Below are 21,790 nucleotides of genomic sequence, written 5' to 3'. Positions count from 1 at the left end.
TCGCCTGATGAAGGTTAATATTCAGGAGGATGCCTATATGTTTTTCTTTGGGTTCACCTTCTTCTTTAGCTTCTCTAGGATCACGAATTATAGGCTCAATGTCCTTTATTTATGGCTAGAAACCAAATATGAGTGAGTACATGCCATGTTCCTCATTTTGGGTCTGGCTTACCTACTCAGGATAGTGTTTTCTATTTCCGCCCATTTGCATGCAAAATTCAAGAAATCATTGTTTTTTTACTGCTGAGTAGTACTCTAATATGTATATATTCCATACTTTCTTCATCCATTCTTCCATTGAAGGGCATCTAGGTTGTTTCCAGGTTCTGGCTATTACAAACAATGCTGCTATGAATATAGTTGAGCATATACTTTTGTTGTATGATAGGGCATCTCTTGGGTATATTCCCAAGAGTGGTATTGCTGGGTCCAGGGGTAGGTTGATCCCAAATTTCCTGAGAAACCACCACACTGCTTTCCAAAGTGGTTGCACAAGTTTGCATTCCCACCAGCAATGGATGAGTGTACCCCTTTCTCCACAACCTCTCCAACAAAGGCTATCCTTGGTGTTTTTGATTTTAGCCACTCTGACAGGTGTAAGATGGTATCTTAAAGTTGTCTTGATTTGCATTTCCCTGATTGCTAAGGAAGTTGAGCATGATCTTAAGTGTTTTTTGGAAATTTGAACTTCTTCTGTTGAGAATATTCTATTCAGCTCAGTGCCCCATTTTATAATTGGGTTGATTAGCCTTTTACGGTCTAGTTTCTTGAGTTCTTTATATATTTTGGAGATCAGACCTTTGTCAGTTGCGGGGTTGGTGAAGATCTTCTCCCAGTCAGTGGGTTGCCTTTTTGTCTTAGTGACAGTGTCCTTTGCTTTCCAGAAGCTTCTCAGTCTCAGGAGGTCACATTTATTCAATGATGTCCTTAATGTCTGTGCTACTGGGGTTATACGTAGGAAGTGGCCTCCTGTGCCCATGTGTTGTAGAGTACTTCCCACTTTCTCTTCTATCAGGTTCAGTGTGTTCGGACTGATATTGAGGTCTTTAATCTATTTGGACTTGAGTTTTGTGCATGGTGATAGATATGGATCTATTTTCATTCTTCTACAGATTGACATCCAGTTTTGCCAGCACAATTTGTTGAAGATGCTCTCTTTTTTCCATTGTATACATTTAGCTCTTTTATCGAAAGTCAGGTGTTCATAGGTTTGTCGGTTAAAGTCCGGGTTTTCTATTCGATTCCATTAGTCGACTTCTCTGTTTTTATGCCAATACCAAACTGTTTTCAATACTGTAGCTCTGTAATAGAGTTTGAAGTCAGGGATGGTAATGCCACCAGACGATCCTTTATTGTATAAGATTGTTTTGGCTATCCTGGGTTTTTTGTTTTTCCATATAAAGTTGATTATTGTCTTCTCCAGATCTGTGAAGAATTTTGATGGGATTTTGATGGGGATTGCATTGAATCTATAGATTGCTTTTGGTAGAATTGCAATTTTTACTATGTTGATCTCCCCAATCCAAGAGCAAGGGAGATCCTTCCATTTTCTGGTGTCCTCTTCAATTTCTTTCTTCAAAGACTTAAAGTTCTTGACAAATAGTTCTTTCACTTCCTTGGTCAGAGTTACCCCAAGATATTTTATGCTATTTGTGGCTATTGTGAAAGGTGATGCTTCTCTGATTTCCCTCTCTGCTTCCTTATCCTTAGTGTATAGAAAGTCAACTGATTTTTTGGAGTTGATCTTGTATCCTGCCACATTACCAAAGGTGTTTATCAGCTGTAGGAGTTCTTTGGTAGAGTTTTTGGGGTCGCTTATGTATACTATCATATCATCTGCAAATAATGAAAGCTTAACTTCTTCCTTTCCAATACGAATCTCCCTGATCCCCTTATGTTGTCTTATTGCTATTGCTAGAACTTCAAGCACTATATTGAAGAGGTATGGAGAGAGTAGACATCCTTGTCGTGTTCCTGATTTTAGTGGGATGGCTTTGAGTTTTTCTCCGTTTAATTTAATGTTAGCTGTCGACTTGCTGTAAATAGCTTTTATTATATTTAGGTATGACCCTTGTATCCCTAATCTCTCCAAGACCTTTATCATAAAGGGGTGGTGAATTTTGTCAAATGCTTTTTCAGCATCTAATGAAATGGTCATATGGTTTTTTTCTTTCAGTTTATTTATATGGTGGATTACATTGATAGATTTGCGTATGTTGAACCAGCCCTGTATCTCTGGGATGAAGCCTACTTGATCATAATGGATAATTTTTCTAATGTGTTCTTCGATCTGGTTTGCCAGTATTTTATTGAGAATTTTTGCATCGATGTTCATGAGTGAGATAGGCCTGTAATTCTCTTTCTTGGTTGGGTCTTTGTGAGGTTTTGGTATCAGGGTAACTGTAGCTTTATAAAAGGAATTTGGCAATGACTCTTCTGTTTCTATATTGTGAAATACATTAAGGAGTATAGATTTTAGCTCCTCTTGGAAGTTCTGACAGAATTCTGCATTGAAACCATCTGGTCCTGGGCTTTTTTTGGAAGGGAGATTTTTGATTACAGTTTCTAATTCTTCGCTACTAACAGGTCTATTTAGATCGTTCACCTGGTCTTGGTTTAACTTTGGTATATGGTACTCATCTAAAAATATGTCCATTTCTTTTGCATTTTCCAGTTTTGTGGCGTACAGGCTTTTGTAGTAAGATCTAATGATTCTCTGAATTTCCTCTGTGTCTGTGGGTATGTCCCCCTTTTCATTTCTGATCTTATTTATTTGCGTGTTCTCTCTCTGTCATTTAATTAGTTTGGATAGGGTTTGTCGATCTTGTTGATTTTCTCCAAGAACCAACTTTTTGTTTCATTGATTCTTTGGACTGTTTTCTGTGTTTCTATTTTGTTGATTTCCGCCCTCAGTTTGATTATTTCCAGTCTTCTACTCCTCCTGGGTACATCTTATTCTTTTTTTCTAGAGTTTGTCGGCTTTCTGGGGTAGCATTGTTGTTGCCTTCTAACTTTAATCCGTGGTGATCTGATAAGACACAGGTGTACACTGATATTTTTTTGTATCTGTGGAGGTTTCCTTTGTTTCCGATTATGTGGTCAATTTTTGAGAAGGTTCCACGAGCTGCAGAGAAGAAAGTCAGTGGCTGGTGCCATTGCTGCCTGGCAGGTTGTCCAGGTAACCACAGGAGTTGTCTCGGTCAGCGAGCATCAAAGACCTGTGTGCGTCATGCAGTTGAAGCACCTGAGGACCCTGCTGAGCCCTTAGGTGAGGCATCGCGTGACTCCCATTCCCCGGCCACCGGGCGTTACAAAAGAAAAAAAGTGGGGTAACAGAAGTTTATAATGTTGAGGGCCTACTGTGTGCAGAAGATTGTGAAAGATCTTTCAGTAGGCGACGTGAATTGCTAAAGACTGCAAACTTTGATGGCACCGCATACAGCATTTGAGTGCCAGGCCCCAAGCTTAGGCTCTAGGGGTCGAGTTACGTCACAGGCTATGAGGGAAAGGCGCATATCTAGACAACGAGCATAAATCTACACAGGATGAAATAAGCGCAAGGCTGACGCTTCATTTGAATTGTGAAAGTGTGTCTCAGATTCAGAAGCGGCTGGGCTCTAGGAGAGGAGCCCAAAAACATGAAGGATAGGTTTGGGAGTGAAGGGATCCGAGTTCAGGTTTAGCACTGATTTGCCCAAATGGTATCTCTGACTTTAATCCTCATCATACGTGGCCTTTCTGTCATTAACTTCGTCATTTGGGAAAGAAAAGCCATAGTGAGAGCAACTCCAAGAACCTTAGGAGAGAGTTAAGTAAAGTTCAACATACATACACACACACACACACACACACTATAAACAGGGTTCGGTGGCGCCAAAGGCCGAAAATCCTAGCAATTGGGAAGTGAAGACAAGAGGGTCAGGAGTGCATTCTTGGCTATATAGACAATTCAAGGCCAGCCTGGGCTGCATGAGACTATCTTGAAAAGAGAAAAGAAAAATTGGGCCAGTGAGATGGTTCAGTGGATAAAGGCACTTACCACTAAGCCTGACTCCCTGAGTGAGCCCTGAGACCCACACACGGGAAGGAATGAGTCAATTCATGCAAGTTGTTCTCTGACCGCCACACAGGCACCGTCCCACCACTCACAATAAATAAATGTAAGGAGAAATTCTTTTAACTTTCTTTTTTTTTTATTTATTCTTTGTGTCTTTCACATCATGTATCCCGATCTCACCCATTTCCCGTTCCCTTGCATCCAGCCTCTGCCCCTGCAACCTCCCCCCCCCCGATCCCCCAACACAAATAAAATTTAAGATAAAAAAGGAAAAACAGAAAAAAGGACGAAAGGGGAAATCTCGTCAGGGAAGCTGCAGTGTGGCACAGAGAGTCACACGGTATACTCCTTTGTCCATACATCTTTACATGTGTGGGTTCATCGCAGAGAATCATTGGTCTCGGCTACACTACCAACACTGGGGCCTCACCAGGACTCTTCCTGGACCTCCTGTTGCTGCCTTGTGTCATGGAGGTGTAAAGGACTAATGGAAAGGGCATTATGAACTGGACAGCTGTATGAAGAATGATAGACCACAGGGAAGGACATGGAAATGGAGAGGACAGGCTAACAACACAAATAAGGCTGGCTGTGGGGGAGACGGCTCTTCATAAGCACGAGCTCTCCGGCATCCACTTGAAAGCTAGGCACACCTGTAATCGCAGTGCTGGGGAGGCAGAGGCAAGGGAGTCCCTAGAGCTCGCTGGCCAGATTCATGAGCCCCAGGTTCAGTGAGAGGAGAGACCCTGTCTCAAAAGAACAAAGTGAAGAGCAATTGAGGAAGACCCTTGATGTTGACCTCTGGCCTCTGCATGCACACCCAAACAGGCACATTGGCCCCAACATATAAAAAGAATATGCTACTTGCAGAGGATGTTGCTGAGTACAAGAGCATGTGCTTGGCATGCGTGAGCCTCTGCATGCGTCCCGAGTACTACAAAAAGAAATCTGTTACCTGATCATGGTGCTGCATGCCTGTAATCGCAGAATTTGGGAGGCTTGCTGTGTGCTCAAAGCCAGCCTGACTATAGAGCCAAGACCTCCTTTTAAAACATAAGAATAATGTGTGACTTTTAGAGTTTCCTGGAGAAGTAGGGTGTAGTCCTACCTCAACTAGATATTCCGTGCTTTGTTGCCGCCCATGGGAGGCCCGCCTGTCTCTGAATAGAAATAGAAGAGGAGTGGATTGTGTGTGTGTGTGGGGGGGGGGGGATGAATGGAAGGATAGTGAGGAGGGGAAAGTGCAATCAGGATGCAAAATAAATAAATTGAATTAATTAAAAAAAAAAGAATAGCCAAGCATGGTGTCTACAAAACGAGATAGAGGACTACATAGAGAGACCCTGTCTTAATAATAATAATAATAATAATAATAATAATAATAATAATAATGGCAACAGTAAATAAAAGTATATGGCAGAGCTCCTTCTCTCGGACCCGTGGCATTGGCAAGATGGGCAAGTGTCATGGTCTCCATACTGTCAGGAAGCTCCGCAGCCACCACCGGGACCAGAAGTGGCATGAAAACAATACATGAAAGCCCACTTGGGCACAGCCCTGAAGGCCAATCCTTTTGGAGGTGCCTCTCATGCCAAGAGAATCGTGCTGGAAAAAGTAGGAGTTGAAGCCAAGCAGCCAAGTTCTGCTATCAGGAAATGTGTCAGGGTGCAGCTCATCAAGAACAGCAAGAAGATCACAGCTTTCGTCCCCAATGATGGTTGCTTGAACTTCATTGAGGAAAACGATGACGTTCTGGTTGCTGGATTTGGTCTAAAGGGCCATGCTGTAGGTGATATTCCTTGGAGTCCGCTTTAAGGTTGTTAAAGTAGCCAACGTGTCCCTTTTGGTTCTGTACAAAGGCAAGAAGGAAAGACCAAGATCCTAAATTTTAACAGCGGAAGCACAGTAATAAATTTTCCTATTCTGAAAAAAAAAAGTATATGGCAGAATTAAGTCATTAATAAATATGCCACAACAGTATAAATACAGAGTTATAGCTTGTGGAATCAAACATACATGGATTCAAATATTGCATCTGTCATCTAAAAACTGTATGTGTGACTGAGCAGCTTTCTTAATTTTCAGTGCCTCAATTTTCCCATATGTAAAATGGGAATCATAATAGCTTCTGCCTCAGAGATACGAGGTGAGGTACCGACTGGGTGTCAAGCACTTATGAAAATGCCTGTTCTACTTTCCATTCCACTCAACCCCCAGGCAGTCCAGTCAGGCACGTATTGCAGAGAAACGCGTCCCCATCGATTGTGGGTCTTGGGGATGTTTGCACTGTGTAAGGAGAGCAGAAGTCGGTTAGAAGAAAGGAAAGCTGAAGGGATCGAGCCCTCACTCGGTGGTAGAACAATAAAAAGTTGTACTCCTTGCTCAGTAAACTGGTACTGTTATCTGTCACTTCAAAATACCCTAATGGAAAAATTGGAAATAGAACCGTTTGGTCTCTAAAAAAAGATGATGTCATGGTGCAGCTGGGCCAGATGCCCAGGATGGACAGCCTTGAAGGAGGATGAGCAGCCAAAGCTGATGAGGTGCCTGCACCCCCTTCTAGCCGACGGTAGTGAATGGTTGGCTCATGACCATGGTGGTGGTGCCGCTATTTTCTGGTTGTAGTTTGAGGATTTGGGGGCAGTGATTCCCCTGCTGGCTCTGGACGTATTTGGGTTAGGTGTAGAAAGTAAAGGTGCTGTAAGCCAGACCTCTAGTAGCCCAAGTGGTGATTCCAACATTTGGCGTAGGAGCCAAATTTCATCTCAGGAGCCTGAGAGGACAGCTGGCGAGGGACACGCAGAGTAATTCACGGTGTGGTGATCACGTATTTTCTTTTTTGGTTTTTCTTTTTTAAGTCAGGGTCTCATATAGCTCAGGCTGACTTCAAACTCGCTGTCTAACTGTGGAGGACTTTGAATGTCTGACCGTCCTGCCTCCCCCTCCCAGGTGTTGAGATTGCAGGTGTGTGCCGTCTTACCTGCCATTCCCATATTCGTTTTATTTCTTTGCTTACTCTTGTGCAGTGCGAAGGCTCACACCTGGGGACTGATGAATGCCAGACAAGTGTCCCATTATCTGGGCTGTACCCGTTTTTGCAGTGGTCACTTTCACCACGAACCTTTAGTGGACAGTTAACAGGGGAAAGTGACATTGTTTATCCCAAGTCTCAATTCTAATTCTGTTGCTCCTTGTTTCCAAACTTACACTGTCTCTTTATTCCTGTCCAATAAATCCAAATCGTTAGCGGCCTCCAGAGGCCCTTCCTGAGCTAGCCCAGTCTATGCTTCCTGAGCTAGCCCAGTCTAAGCTTCCTGAGCTAGCCCAGTCTATGTTTCCTGAGATAGCCCTGTCTATACTTCCTGAGCTAGCCCAGTCTATGCTTCCTGCCCTGCTTCCTCTCTTGTTGGCAGTCTCGGCTTCCTTAAATTGCTGGTCCTGGGCCAGAGCTTGACTTCGTTCATGCTACTCATTACATTTGAAGTAATTTACCATTAGATGGCATCCCTTCTTCAAAGTTTAATCTTGACCATTTAAGCATAAAATTGTCTTGGGCTTCTCTAAATTATTACTACACTCAGAACATATTTTTCTTATGGGACATTTCCAATTTCTCAGCGTCCAATTAGAACCTAGGGTAGGATCTGTGCTTTGCTCTTTGTCTCTCTGTCATCTTCCAGCCAAGTGTCTTTGACAGTAAAGTGCTGGAAAACATTAATTGAATGAGTAGCTATAAAGGCTAAAATTTATCAGATTAATTGATTTTTTTTTCAGTCGCAGACCTGAAAGATAAGGAACAAGGAGGCCATTGCTTTTGGAATGGTTGATGCGTTACATTTGTATCATGAGTCTCAGAAAAACACATTAGGGGACAAGGAGATGTGGCCTGGTAGTACAGTATTTGCTTGTCTCGAGTGAAGCCCTGAGTCCTGTCCCCGGCATGGTATAAACTAGACAGGGTGGTGTACACCTGAAATCCTAGCACTCAGGAGGTAGAGACAGGAGGATCAGAAGTTCAAGTCATCCCTACCATACTGTGAATCTGAGGTCCGTCAGGGCCACGTGAGGCCCTGGAGACTATTATTCTTACAGTTCAGGTATCTGAGCAATTTGTCTCATTTTGTTTAGTTTTGAGAGAAAACCTGTGACGTAGATATAGAACAAAGGCACACGAAGACTGATGGACCTGGAGACGCTCTGTACTCTGGAGACCAGCGCTGTGTTTACAGTACCCCTTTGCCTCTGCAGGATGGAGCTGCGAAGGTGACTTGTATGGCCTGGTCCCAGAACAACGCTAAATTTGCTGTCTGCACAGTGGACCGAGTGGTATTGCTGTACGATGAGCATGGGGAGCCGAGAGACAAGTTCTCCACCAAGCCAGCTGACATGAAGGTGGAGAGGACTCGCATGTGCTCCAACACGTTATCCGAGAAAGCTGTGTGATCTGCCTTCTAGCCGTAGACATGGGCAATGGTCTACTCTATTTCTCACTATAAACTTTCTGGTCTTTTGGGAAATGTGTGTGTTTTCTTTTCTCCTTCATTTCTACTCATTATCTTTGTTTTTACTCCTAGTGTGGCTGGAAGAGCTACATGGTAAAGGGCATGGCTTTCTCTCCTGATTCCACTAAAATTGCCATCGGACAGACTGACAACATCATCTATGTCTACAAGATTGGAGAAGATTGGTGAGGACAGGATGGGGGCTAGGCGGGTTGTGGCCACTAAAGAAGAGTTGGGCATGGGAAATACCTCGCTGGGATAACGATGACATCAGGCATGGAAGGCAGGGACTCTCTAGAGCCTGATTCTATTGTGTCCACCTCTGCCTGCCCCACCTGTCCTGCAGTCCCATCCCTGGAGGGATGAGTGTAAGCCAGCAGAAGGTCCCGAGAGCCAGTGATATGCTGTGTCATTGGCATAGCTCCAGGGCTCCTTGGGGACCCACTCACTTCTCCATCAGACCTCCCACAGAGGGCCATGTTGGGCAGTTCATTGGGAAGTGATTTTTAAGGTTGCTTCCTTGCCTTTTGTCTGACAGGGGTGACAAGAAGGTCATCTGTAACAAGTTCATCCGGACGGTAAAGTTCAGAGGTGAGCCGCACCTGCTTCCCTCCTTGTAAATGTAACAGGAATTGCCTTTTTCAATGTCTGACCCCGACTTGACCTGCTAAAGGATGGTGTTGTCACCTGCTTGAGAGCCTTGTTGTGTCCGCTGCCTGCCTTTTCCCCCTGGAGAGGACTAGAATGACGGTGTGTGGTGGGTGGCGGTTGTTCTGAGTGTGCCAGTCCACACAGGCGGGTCACCCTTTCACCCCTTCTCATACAGAGTGCTGTCACCTGTCTACAGTGGCCTGCAGAGTACATTATTGTTTTCGGACTGGCTGAAGGCAAGGTAACAGAGGAGAGGGAGACACAGGTTAGGTATTGGGGGGGGGGGATAGTGTCCTGGGGTGCCGGTCAATATGGTTCATCTTTCCCCTGGAGCTCTAGTGCGTACTTGAGAAAAATGCATGAGGACTAATTTTGTCATTTGGCATTTTTACTTCTGTTTCTCCGTGTCTGGCTGACACTGTAAGTAGCCTAGCCAGACTTGTTTGGTTTTCAGGTTCGCTTAGCAAACACTAAAACTAACAAGTCGTCTACCATCTATGGGACGGACTCGTATGTGGTGGCGCTGACAACCAAGTGAGTAACAGAAGTAGACTGGGACTGTCAGGACAAAGCTGCATTTGATGGAAAGGGGACTGTCACGGGGCGGAAGTCCCTCCCTCTGTGCCCACCTCTCTGCCTCTGCCCTTCAGTTGCTCTGGGAAAGGCATCCTCTCAGGTCACGCAGACGGCACCATTGTCAGGTATTTCTTCGATGATGAAGGCTCCTGAGGGTCACAGGTATGAAGGGCGCACACTCACTCTGGGGTGGGGTGGACATTCCAGGAGCCCTCCCGGGGAAGCTGCAGGTTTAAGCACCATGACTGGAAAAGGGCAATCTTGGAGAGAAGCGTTTGCTGCCATCACGGAGACTGGTGTTCAGGAGGCTAGAACTCACTATTTATAGGGAGGAGTGGGTGGAAGGGACCTTGAAAGAAGGGAAATAAAGACTCTAAGGGGGACAAAAAGTGAAAATTATTTCCATTTATGTAAATACATGCATATACACAAATGTATGTATATATATATATATATATATATATATATACACATACATGTTTATGTTTATACATCCAAATGCATAGGAGAAAAAAGTTAACAGCCCATCAAGATACCTCAGCAGGTAAAGGTGCCCAGTGCCAAACCTGACAGGACCCTTGCCATGCAAGGACAGAAGTGACTTCCGCAAGTCATCCTCTGCCCTTCGACCATGTGTGCACATATGCAAATGTGCGCACAAAAACACACACAAATAAATAAGATGTTAAAGAATTAACTATTTTTTTGGAAAAAGAAAAGATAGACATACAGGGAAACTTTGCTGTTTTGCTCTGTATAATTTAGTACTGTGGAATCGTTTACATTGTGAGTTACTCACATAATTCAATTTAGCCCTTTTTGAAGCCATGTACTCTCTTGGACCTAGACAGTGTTGGTTACTGTGTGTCGTCTCTCTTTGCGTGGCTTTAGTAGTACGTACCAGAGGTCTCAACACACCACTGTGAGTACACGGCCCGTGTACACATGGCATGCGTGTGCTCATGATACAGAGACAGGCTGTGAAGCCTTCAGAATTCGGGCGTGTTGATGTGGGAAATGCTGGCAGGAAGGCTCACTTTCTCTCCGGGGTGGGATGGTCAGGAGTGTGTGGATCAGCTGCTAGCCTAGCATTCGCAACGAACAATTGAAATATTCTGTCTATCCCAGGGGAAGTTGGTTAACCACCCATGCCCACCGTATGCCTTGGCTTGGGCAACCAACAGCATCGTGGCAGCAGGCTGTGATTGGAGGATTGTGGCCTATGGAAAGGAAGGCCACGTGCTACAGACTTTCGACTACAGCCATAATCCTCAGGAACGTGAATTCACCACAGCTGCAGCAAGTCCTGGAGTCCAGTCTGTCGTGCTAGGAAGCTACGACAGGTAGGGACAGGTAGGTCCCCCGGCCAGTTGCATCTTTTTGTTTTTTGATTTTTGAGACAGGGTTTCTCGTAGCTTTTGGTTCCTGTCCTGGAACTAGCTCTTGTAGACCAGGCTGCCTCAAACTCACAGAGATCCGCCTGCCCTTGCCTCTTGAGTGCTGGGATTAAAGGCATGTGCCACCACCTCCAGGCCCAGTTGCATCTTCTACCTTTCTCTGTGAGCTCTGCCCTAGCCAAGTTCTGAACCACAGCGGGAACCTGGACAGAAGCAATGTCCTGTTGAAAGGGATTCTCCGATTGTCGTCTGTTTCAGGATGCGCTGTGCCGACTCAGCCTGGACTCCACAGCAGAGGCCATCGCGTTCCCCGTGTCTTGCCTTGTCCCCACTGTGCCATTGTGTTCTAGTTTGAGAAGAAGGCTGAGTAGCCGTCCTCATCGCCAGTGCCTGCACTGGCATGGTCTGTAATGTAGCCGCCATTTGGTGAATGTATAAAGAAACAGCCAAGCAGCTAGGGTCAGGTCTCTTTGTCTGTCTGTCTTTATGTCCTTCCAATCTCACATGTCTCCTTAGGTTCCATCCTTCTTTGACTCCTACACTCTGTTTCTTCCTCTTCCCTCTCCTGGCAGTCCGTTTGTCTCACTTGTCCTGCTGTCCTGCTGTCTCTACTTCTGGCTTTTGTGTTATTGTTGGTTTTTGAGACAGGGTCTCATTCTGTGGCCCCAGCTAGCTTGTAACTCAACTAGGTAGACCAGGATGGCCTCAAAATTACAGTGATCCTCCTGCCTCTGCCTCTCACCTGTTGGCATTACAGGCGTGTACCACCACACCTGGCATCCATCTTCTACCTGCTCCTTTCACCCCTACTCCCTCAACTCCCCGCACCTTTTCCCCTCCCATTGGGCTGCCTCGCTGGTCTGCCCTTTTGCGTTTGCTTCCCTTTCTGGTAGAGTGAGATGCTTCCCTATCAGCACTGGTCTATTTTCACTTTTTACCCTTCTAGACTCCGGGTGTTCAACTGGAGTCCTCGAAGAAGCATCTGGAAAGAGGCCAAGCCCAAGGAGATTGCCAACTTATACACCATCACAGCCTTGGCGCGGAAGCGGGAAGAGGGCTCCCGGCTCTGTGCAGTGTGTTGTTAGGAGCCCCTTTCTGTACTGGCGATTGTCTCCAAACTACAGTAAAATAGAAACTACTCCCTATGCCAAGGGAGTCGCTCTACTCTGACACAAGAGAACTCCAGCTGCCTTGTGACTTCAACCTAAAAAAATCTACTGTTAAAGGCAGGAAAGGGAAACTCACACTTTCCAGGAGGCCTTGAGGGACACACTTGTCCAGGACAGCCTGATTTCCCCTCATTGTCCAACCCACATGTGATCCCTGTAAGTCCTGGGATTGCCACTTTTTTTCTAATATGTTCAGAACCTGCCCACCCTTTTGCTGGCCACTTATGTCTAGATTGTGACACTGAGGTCTGAGGTCTTGGGGTATATCCAGATACCGTCCTTGGCCAGTGCGCCGTGCATCGCCTTCCATGCTGTCCCCCTCTCTCTCAGGGCACCCTCTGTGGTGGGGTGGAACAGTTTGACTGCTGCCTCCGAAGGAGTATTTACAAGAACAAGTTTGAGCTGACGTATGTGGGACCCAGCCAGGTGAGCAGCTGATGGCCTAGCATGCTGAGACCTCTCGTGGCTCATCTGTCCTTGTAACATTTCCCCCACCTGCTGGCCACAGCCACAGTGTCAAATTTAACCTTCCTCTCTCTGGCAGAGCTATCGTAGGCAACTGAATGTGTCAGGGCAACTTCTGGCAACCCTCCTGCTACGTAGTTGTTCTAACCCATCGCAAGCAAAGGTTTACACACCTGGCTCAAGAGATACAGGGATTGGTGCCTGTATCTCCCCAGTGTGAAGCTGTTCTCAGCGCCGCCCACTAGAGTTGTGGACGTGTATGATCACTGGCGAATTGTAGTGCGCAGGACTCTGTTGTCCCAGAGACACGCGTCTCACTCTCCCAACTTCCCTTCCCTTGCTCTTATTACCAGTTTGTTCCTGGATCTTTCCAGTCTCTCCAGAAACGCTATCCTTTCTCTACTGTGTTAGATCTGTTAAGGACTGAGAGTACAAAGGTAATTTATCTGTAAGACATCGCACCAGGGCCAGAGATACGGCTCTTACTATTCTTACAGAGAACACAAGTTCAGTTCCCAGCGCCATGTTAGTGTCTCACAATCACTGGGTCTTCAGCCTTGGGGATCAACACCCTCTTCCGACATCCGGCACCTGCACTCACCTTTGTACACACCCACACATGTAATTCAAATTCTTTGTAAAAAAGACATTGTGCTCTGGTATGTGGCCAGTGAGCTTGAGGCCAGCCTGGTCTATATAGCAAGTTCCAGGCCAACCAGGGCTACATGTCTCAAAAAAGAAAAAAAGTAGAAGAGGAAGAAAAAGAAAGAAAATCTTAGCATTTAGGAGGATGGCCAGTTGGAGGTCATCTTAGGCACATGATGATATAATAACAATAATAATAGGTTCATAATTATATAACAGTAACGATGATATAGTATTCTGTCTTCATAGGTAAAGAGCTTTGTACTAAAAGTGCGGGAACAAAGTGAGTGATTAGTGTTACCGAGTAGAGCTCTCAGAATCGAATGGCCATGGACAGCCCAGGCCATGGGGAAGTATTTCCTAGGTAGCAAACCCCTGTGTGGGTGCAAGTGTTGTCCTTAGCAACAGCATCCCAGGCCGAGGGAGAAACAAGGTATCCTGGAGTTGCGTGAGGGACCAGAGCACCTTCACTCTTCTCCTGCTCTGGGAAAGCCTGATGGATTGGACTGGTCCCTTCCCAGGTGATAGTGAAAACCCTGTCTTCAGGGACCAGGGTGGTGCTCAAGTCCCACTATGGCTATGAGGTAGAAGAGGTGAAGATCCTGGGGAAGGAACGGTTCTTGGTGGCTCACACATAGGACACGCTGCTGCTCGGAGACTTGAACACCAATCGCCTCAGTGAGGTAGGAACCGGGAGAGGAAGGGTGGGTAATGGGATGTCTTGGCTTGCTAATTCTGAAGATGTGGGCCCTAAGAAGTAGGATTCCCCATAGGATACCATTCTGATATTATTTCCTGGAATATAAACTTCCACAGTCAGACTGGTTTCTCTTGGAAATATGAGGATCAGGGCAAGAGTCTGATACAGCGCACCTTTTGTGTAACGTCAAAACCTCCCTGAATACCATCTCTCTTCCTTGCCACTGACATCCTCCAGCCTTGTCTTGGGTGATTGTCTACATTGTCTATGATGTTTTCTCCTCACTTTGCAGATAGCCTGGCAGGGATCTGGTGGCAATGAAAAATATTTCTTTGAAAATGAGAATGTGAGTAGCCACGATTCCCTGCCCCCATTTCAGTAAGCGGGAGCTTCTAGTCAGAGGGGCGAGAGGCGAGGGATGGGAAGACTGCAGGTAAAGGGTGGGGATGAAACAGGAAAAGACAGGGAGAGGTCACCCTGAACTACAGTGCCCCTTCCCCCACTTCTCTCCACACCGCCTCCATTCTTCCCCAGGTGTGCATGATCTTCAATGCTGGAGAGCTTACCCTGGTGAAATATGGGAGTAATGACTCCTTGGGTTCTGTACACACTGAATTCATGAACCCTCACCTCATCAGGTAACTGAACCCTGGAAATCCAGAATGGGACTTCTAAAATGTGTGTCCCCAGATCAGGCTAAAAATGTTGTCCCATGTTCTATTTCAGAACCCTCCAGAAGACCCTAGCTAAGCCCATTTTACCTTACCTTGTTGTTTCATGTTTCAGCATCCGTATCAACGAGCGGTGCCAGCGAGGAATGGAAGATAATAAGAAACTGGCTTATCTTGTTGATATTAAGACTATTGCTATAGGTAAGATGCTCTTATAACTTTAATACTGACACCGATACCTGCATTGTACTTGTGTATCATAAGTATATTTGGTGATGAACCTGAAAGGCACTAGGTAAGTATGTAACCTCATATTTACAATGTTAGTGCAAATGTTTAAGTCCCTGTGGGGATGCCTTTATGAAGTGTCTGGCTATGGATACATTCATGCTCAGGCCTGTCAGAAGGCCTGTCCATAGAATTACCATGTTCTCTCATCATATATCTTATGGACAGCCAGTTGTGAACAGTAGAGAAGAATTATCCGCAAATTTAAGGATTTTCCTGTTTAGACATCATCAAATCCTAGACTCTTTAGAACTGGGAAGACTGTATTTTTTATATTTATGTTATTAGTAACCCTTATTATTAGTAACTAGTAACAATAGAAATGTAATTTGCATTTCACAAGTGTTTCATTTATAAATATCCACTTTATGATTTCTGTCACCAAATGTTCCAATCATGGAAGGAAGAACTAAGACTAGCTTAGGATCGTGCAGAAGGTGTAGAGACGAGCATGCCACATAGTATGTCTGTAAGGATGGGACTGGCGTCAGCTACCCTGTCCGTACTTACTGCTCTGTGAGCTTACCAAAGTTACTTCGTCTTTCTTAGTGTCTTAACCCACACAGTGAACGAAGACAGCACCTATGTCAGATGGAAGCACTCATCCTTCCCTGCCACATAATCGTTAATAAAGTCCAGCTGCTGAGAGTCATGACCTATTGTTAATACTTGCTTATCCACGCCTAGTGCTGTTAAATCAGAACTTTTTGTTGCATTTACATTTAGTTTTTTACCTCATCTCTTACTCATGAGCATTTAGAGAGTGGTTTTTTGTTTGTTTGTTTGCTTGTTTGTTTTGGTTTTTTTTTCATTGTTTGGTTTGGTTTTATTTTATTTGAGACAGGGTTTCTCTGTGTAACCCAGGCTGACCTGGAACTCACTCTGTAGCCCAGGCTGGCCTCGAAATCAGAGAGATCCACCTGCCTCTGCCTCCCATGTGCTGGGACGAAAGGTGTGTGCTGCCACAGCCTGCTGAGTATTAATTTTTTAAAGGTTTATTTTAGTTGAATGGACATTTTGCCTGCATGTATGGCTGTGCGCCATGTGCATTCCTTATGCCTTTGGAGGCCAAAAGAGGGCAGTGGGATCCCTAGAACTTGGTGGGTGTGAGCTGCCATGTGGGTGCTGGGGATTGAACCTGGGTCCTCTGGAAGAACAGTCAGTACTTTTAACCACTGAGCCATTTCTTCAACCCCTAGTTGTTTGGGGGGTTTCTTGTTTGGTGTGGTTTTAATCACATTACTGCTACTTGCTGAGGTCCATGCGTAGAGCAGAATTGCTGAATCATAGGAGCAGCTGTGCCTTCAGCCTAAGTGTCTCCCATTGCTCTCCAAAGAGGACGATCAATGTCCGTTCCTCTCCCAGTCAGAGTTCCTATTCTTCCACATCCTCTCCAGGACTTAAAATGCAGGGTGTGTGTGCAATGCCGTTTCACTTACTTATTGTTCACTTGGATTTCTCTTCTGTGACTTCCAGTTTCTCATCCCTTATGCACTGTGAAAGTCAAGTGGCCTTTTTGTTAGAGATGTGAAATTCTGTATATAACCTCTGATGGTTACTTACATTGTAGGGTTTTTTCTTAGTATGTGTGGCTTGAGTTTTCTCTCTTTTAGGTATCTTTATAATTGAGACATTTAAAATTTTATTGTAGTTATTTATGTAATGGAACTGGTTGCGGGAAGCATTATGCCATGGCACTCAAGTAGAAGTCAAAAGACAACCTGAGAAGCCAGGCAGTGGTGACACACACCTTTAATCCCAGAACTCAGGAGGCAGAGGCAGGTGGATCTCTGTGAATTCAAGACCAGCCTGGTCTACAGAGCAAGTTCCAAAGGTACACAGAGAGACTCTGTCTTGAAAAAAAAAAAGACACTCTGAGGCGGTAGATCCCTCCTTTCCACTGTGTGGGTCTAGAGGATCAGACTCAGGCCCTGTAGCACACACCTTTAAGTATTAATTGAAGGGCCAATGGGATGACTCAGCCTCTAAAGATACTGGTCCAAGCCTGATGACTCAGCTTTAGTCCCTCAGGAGAAGACCAACTCCTGCAAGTTGTCTTCTGACTTCCACGTGTGCTCCTTGCAAAATAGAAACAAAGAACTAAAAATGTAATTAACAAATTCTTAGTTTAAAAAATTGAGTCTAGGGATATAGTTGAGTGGCAGAGTGCAGGGGAGCCCTGTGTTCAATCACCAGTGCTGCCAAAATAATAGTAATAGTAATTGTTGGTTTTTGAGGTCTCATTTAAAAACTTTTCCCCATATTCCCTCCTATATTTTAACATTCTTAAGTTTTGCTTTCCATCTGGAATTTATTTTTGTATGTGATGTGGGTAGGGTTTTAACTTTATTTTTTCCATCTGTGTAACCATTTACTGAAAGCCCACTAATTTGTTATACCATCCCTGTCATAAGTCAAGCTTTCATATACATATGGGCCTCTTCTCAAGATAGTTTCCTATTTCATGAATATTACATTTCACATCTGAGCTCAGAAACGCGGGTATCTGCACTGGGAATGATATGTAGGCCAGGAGGCCTAATTCTCGTGGCAGTGATAACTCAGACCTCAGACCCGTCCATTCGCTCACGCCATGAATTTTACATATTTTTCAATATATGTAAAATGACTGTCGGTTCTCTGAGTCACCAGTCCCTTTTAATGTAATTTATATATAATTTCAGGGTCCCTATGTGGTCCTGGAGGCTCTAGCAGACTTGGCTTGGTTTGGCTTTGGTTGCTGTGTTGTTTTTCGGTGTTTGAAGGCAGGGTCTCACGTTACCCTGACTGGCTTTGAATTTCTAGTCCTCTTGTCTCAGACCCCTGGGTACTGGGATAATAGATATGAGTCACCATGTCTACTGTCATAATTTCTGTCTCCAGGTTATCAGTCTGTCTGCCGGCTGGTCCCATTGGTTATGCTCCTGCCTCAGCCTTTTTGCCTTGTGCTTGAGCTCTGGGTGTGAGCCACTGAGCTTCACTGAGTGAGCTCTCTTCAGGGCTTCCTTTTTCGTCGCCTCACTTGTGCATCCACTGTTCTGGTGACTCCGCGCAGCCAGGGTGACATCACCAGGTCATTTCACTCCTCAGCTCTCTGGTACTCAGTAACACGGTCACCCTCTTTCACTGTCTTTTCAAGACGGGCTCAAACGAGGCAGCTGTAACTGGCCTACATAGAAGGGCCTGGCCTCAAACCCCCACTCTTTCTGAGGGCTGGGTTATAGCAGTGTACCACCATTTCTCCATGAGATCTTCTATCTAGTTGCCTATAAAGCCAAGTAAAACATTTATAATTCTAGACAAGTTTGTTGACAGTATTTCTCTGTGTAGCCTTAGCTGTTCCTGACTATCCTTGAACTCTCTCAGTAAACCAGGCTGGCCTCAAACTCACAGAGATCCATCAGCCTCTGCCTCCTGTGTGTTGGGATTAAAGGTGTGTGCCACCACACTTGGCAAGACCCAGTTTTTTAAGCATCTTAGAAAAATCGTGCAATATTGGTCATTTGTGGTCCCCATTGATACCACTGGACTGATAAAATGTTCCTAAATCCCAACATGATTATAAAGCCAGCATTCTAGAGACCAAATGCAGCCCTCTACATGGCGGGGTTCGCTCTTCTTACCCTGTCTTCTTTGCAGTGGATCTTATTGGTGGTTACATTATTGGTACTATCAGTCACGAGAGCTGTGTGGATTGACTGGAACTTAATGAGACTGGGCACAAGCTTCTCTTCAGGGATCGGAAACTTTGTGTGAGAGGGGTTACTAGGGTTTTAGACCTGGGCTGGTCCACAAGCTGTTACCAGGGATTGTGGGGGTGATGGAGGAAGGTCATTGGTTAAATAAAAAGAAACTGCTTGGCCCTCATTGGTTAGAAGATAGGTGGGAGGAGTAAACAGAACAGAACGCTGGGAGGAAGAGGAAGTGAGCTCAGACTCCCAGCTCTCCTCTCGGGAGCAGAGGCCTCAGAGAGACGCCATGCTCCCAGCTCCCAGGCAGACGCACGTGATGAAGCTCCGACCCAGGATGGACATAGGCTAGAATCTTCCCAGTAAGTGCACCTAGGGGCGCTATACAGATGATTAGAAATGGGCTAAATTAATATGTGAGAATTAGCCTAGAAGTGGCTAGATAGAAATGGGCCAAGCAGTGATTAAATGAATACAGTTTGTGTGTTGTTATTTCGGGCATAAGCTAGCCAGGCAGCCGGGGTGCTGGGGACGCAGCCCCGCCACCCTTATTACTACATGGGGGCAATGCAGGACATAAGTTCTTGGTTCCATATGCCATTAGCATAGCAAAGTGGACCAAGGATAGCCTATACGCTGTCAGAACCTGACCTAGGGACCCTGACAGAGACCGTTTACAGGCTGCGTCCTCGTGAAGCTGCTTCCCCTCCTCAGGTCCAGCTGCCCTTTGCCCCATCCCACTGCCGCAGTGTGCTTCAGCCACACTTAGCTGAAGGCATGGACACTGACTCGAGCAGTCTCTTGTCAGGGTGGCATCTCCAAAGAGGTTCGCTTTTCTTGTGATGCTTCATTCCAGTGAGAGCCTCACTGCAGACTGTCAGCTCACTTAGTTTGTTTGTAGCCCTACCTGCTAATCTGGCCCAGGGTTACTCTCTAGTCTGACCTTCACCTGACTATACCTTGAATTAGATCGTGGTTGTTTGGTCATCTCATACTTGACCAGTCAGGATATACCAACTTAGCACAAACTCCAAGGGCTGGCAACTCAACACATAACTGACTGGTGGATCATTTCACTGTGGGGGAAAGGGACAGAACCAAATGTCATCAGTGCACGCCTCCTAATTGTGCTGTCTCCCTCTCCAGTTGCATCTATATGATATTGAAAGCTGCTCCAAGACAATGATCCTCAACTTCTGCTCCTACGTGCAGTGGGTTCCCGGGAGCGATGTGCTGGTAGCCCAGAACCGAAACAGCTTGTGTGTGTGGTACAACATTGAGGCACCCGAGAGAGTCACCATGTCCTCTATCAGGGTACGTTGGTGCCAGGAGGCCCAGGTGTGTCGCTCTAACTCATTAGCGCTCCAAGGAGAAGTATGTGGAGACCGTGCGGTGTTCTCAACCCACCACCCACAATCGCTATGATAAAACTGGCAAGCCAAACTTTTACCCCCTCCCCATACTGGCATGGCCTCCAGAATTATCCTTGCTTGCGTTTCCTGACCTTGTGTTGCATTCCTAGAGATGAGGCCACATTCCAGTGGCCCTGGGACTATATAAAGTCACCATATGGCATTCTTTGCAGTCTAGAAGACAGACCCCAGTAGGAGGGATGGTTCCATGCCATCATCCTTGTCCTTGTTCTTGGCCATTCAAAATCCCTCCTTTTTCAAATTACACATAAAACACTCTTTACTGTCCCATCGCAACACCACACACCACACACACACACACACACACATCCTCCACATACATACCACACACACACACACCACATACCACACACACACACCATACAACAATACACCACACACACATACACACACACCCCCACACATCCCACACATACATCACACACACATCCTCCACACACACCACACACACACACACCACACACACACACCACACACACACCACACACACACACCACACACCATATACCACACACACACACATCCTCCACATACATACCACACACACACCACACACACACACCACACACCACACACACACATACACCACACACTTACCACACACTCATATGCAAGCCCTTGAAGGCTCTCAAGTTAGCCACCATGTAACTTTCTCTCTCCCCACAAATAATATAGGACCTTGCAAGGCTTTGGCTTTGGTTACCTCTCTTTTTTCTTTGTTGAACAATATTTTCATTCTAACCTTTAAATTTTTAAATTACATTTATTTATTTTGTGTATGTGTGTATGCATCTATGGAGGCCAGAGGACAACTTGTGGGAGTCTGCTCTTCCCACCATGCGGGTCCCAGGAGTGAATGCAGGCCAACAGGCGCCTCTACCTGTCGAACCTTCTCTCTGGTTCTTAGTGCTAATCTTCGTTGTTGCTGCTGCTGCTGTGCTGGAATCAAACCCAGGCTTCAAGCACACTGCACAAGTATTTACCACTGCGCTTCCAGGAGTAGTAAAGGGTTCCTTTAGTTTTGATGGGTTTTTGTTTTTCTTTCTTGTGTGGGGTTTTTTGTTGTTGTTTGGTTTGGTTTGGTTTTGTTTTTTGAGGGATTTTTTTAAAAAAAATTTATTTATTTAATTTTTTAAGAGAGAAAACAATCTTTTTTTCATTTTACATGCCAATCCCAGTTCCCACTCCCTCTCCTCCCTCCCATTCCCCTGCCTTTACCTCCTAAGTACTTGAGTGCTGGGATTAAAGATCTGGGCCGCCATGCCTTGCTATAAGATTTTTTTTTAACTCCCAAAATGGGCATCATTCATATTCAATGTCTCATTCTTTCTCTCCTCTCCTTCCTCCCTGAATGACCTGGAACTGGAACTTGTAACCCAGGCTGGCCTCCATGAGTGCTGGTATCACAAACACGGGCCACCACACGTGATTTATGACACTATTATATGGACAGAACTTAGATTTCCCCACTACCATATTTCTTCCTACTTTTTCTTCTTGCAGTTTTGGTCTCCCCTCAGGAATTAATTTTCTGCCTGGAGAATATC

General features: G+C 45.4%; 1 pseudogene; it reads left to right on the top strand.

Annotated features, from left to right (window-relative positions):
* The first annotated feature begins 3,229 nt into the window (after positions 1-3,229).
* Positions 3,230-21,790, top strand: part of LOC121439569 — a 44,585-nt pseudogene continuing 26,024 nt past the window's right edge.

This window comes from Microtus oregoni, unplaced genomic scaffold (assembly GCF_018167655.1).
Source record: "Microtus oregoni isolate MIOR12 unplaced genomic scaffold, Mior012 000062F_ref0000492, whole genome shotgun sequence".
Classification (NCBI taxonomy): Eukaryota; Metazoa; Chordata; class Mammalia; order Rodentia; family Cricetidae; genus Microtus; species Microtus oregoni.
Note: the sequence above shows the minus strand (reverse complement) of the source record. Positions and strands in the feature narration are given on the sequence as shown.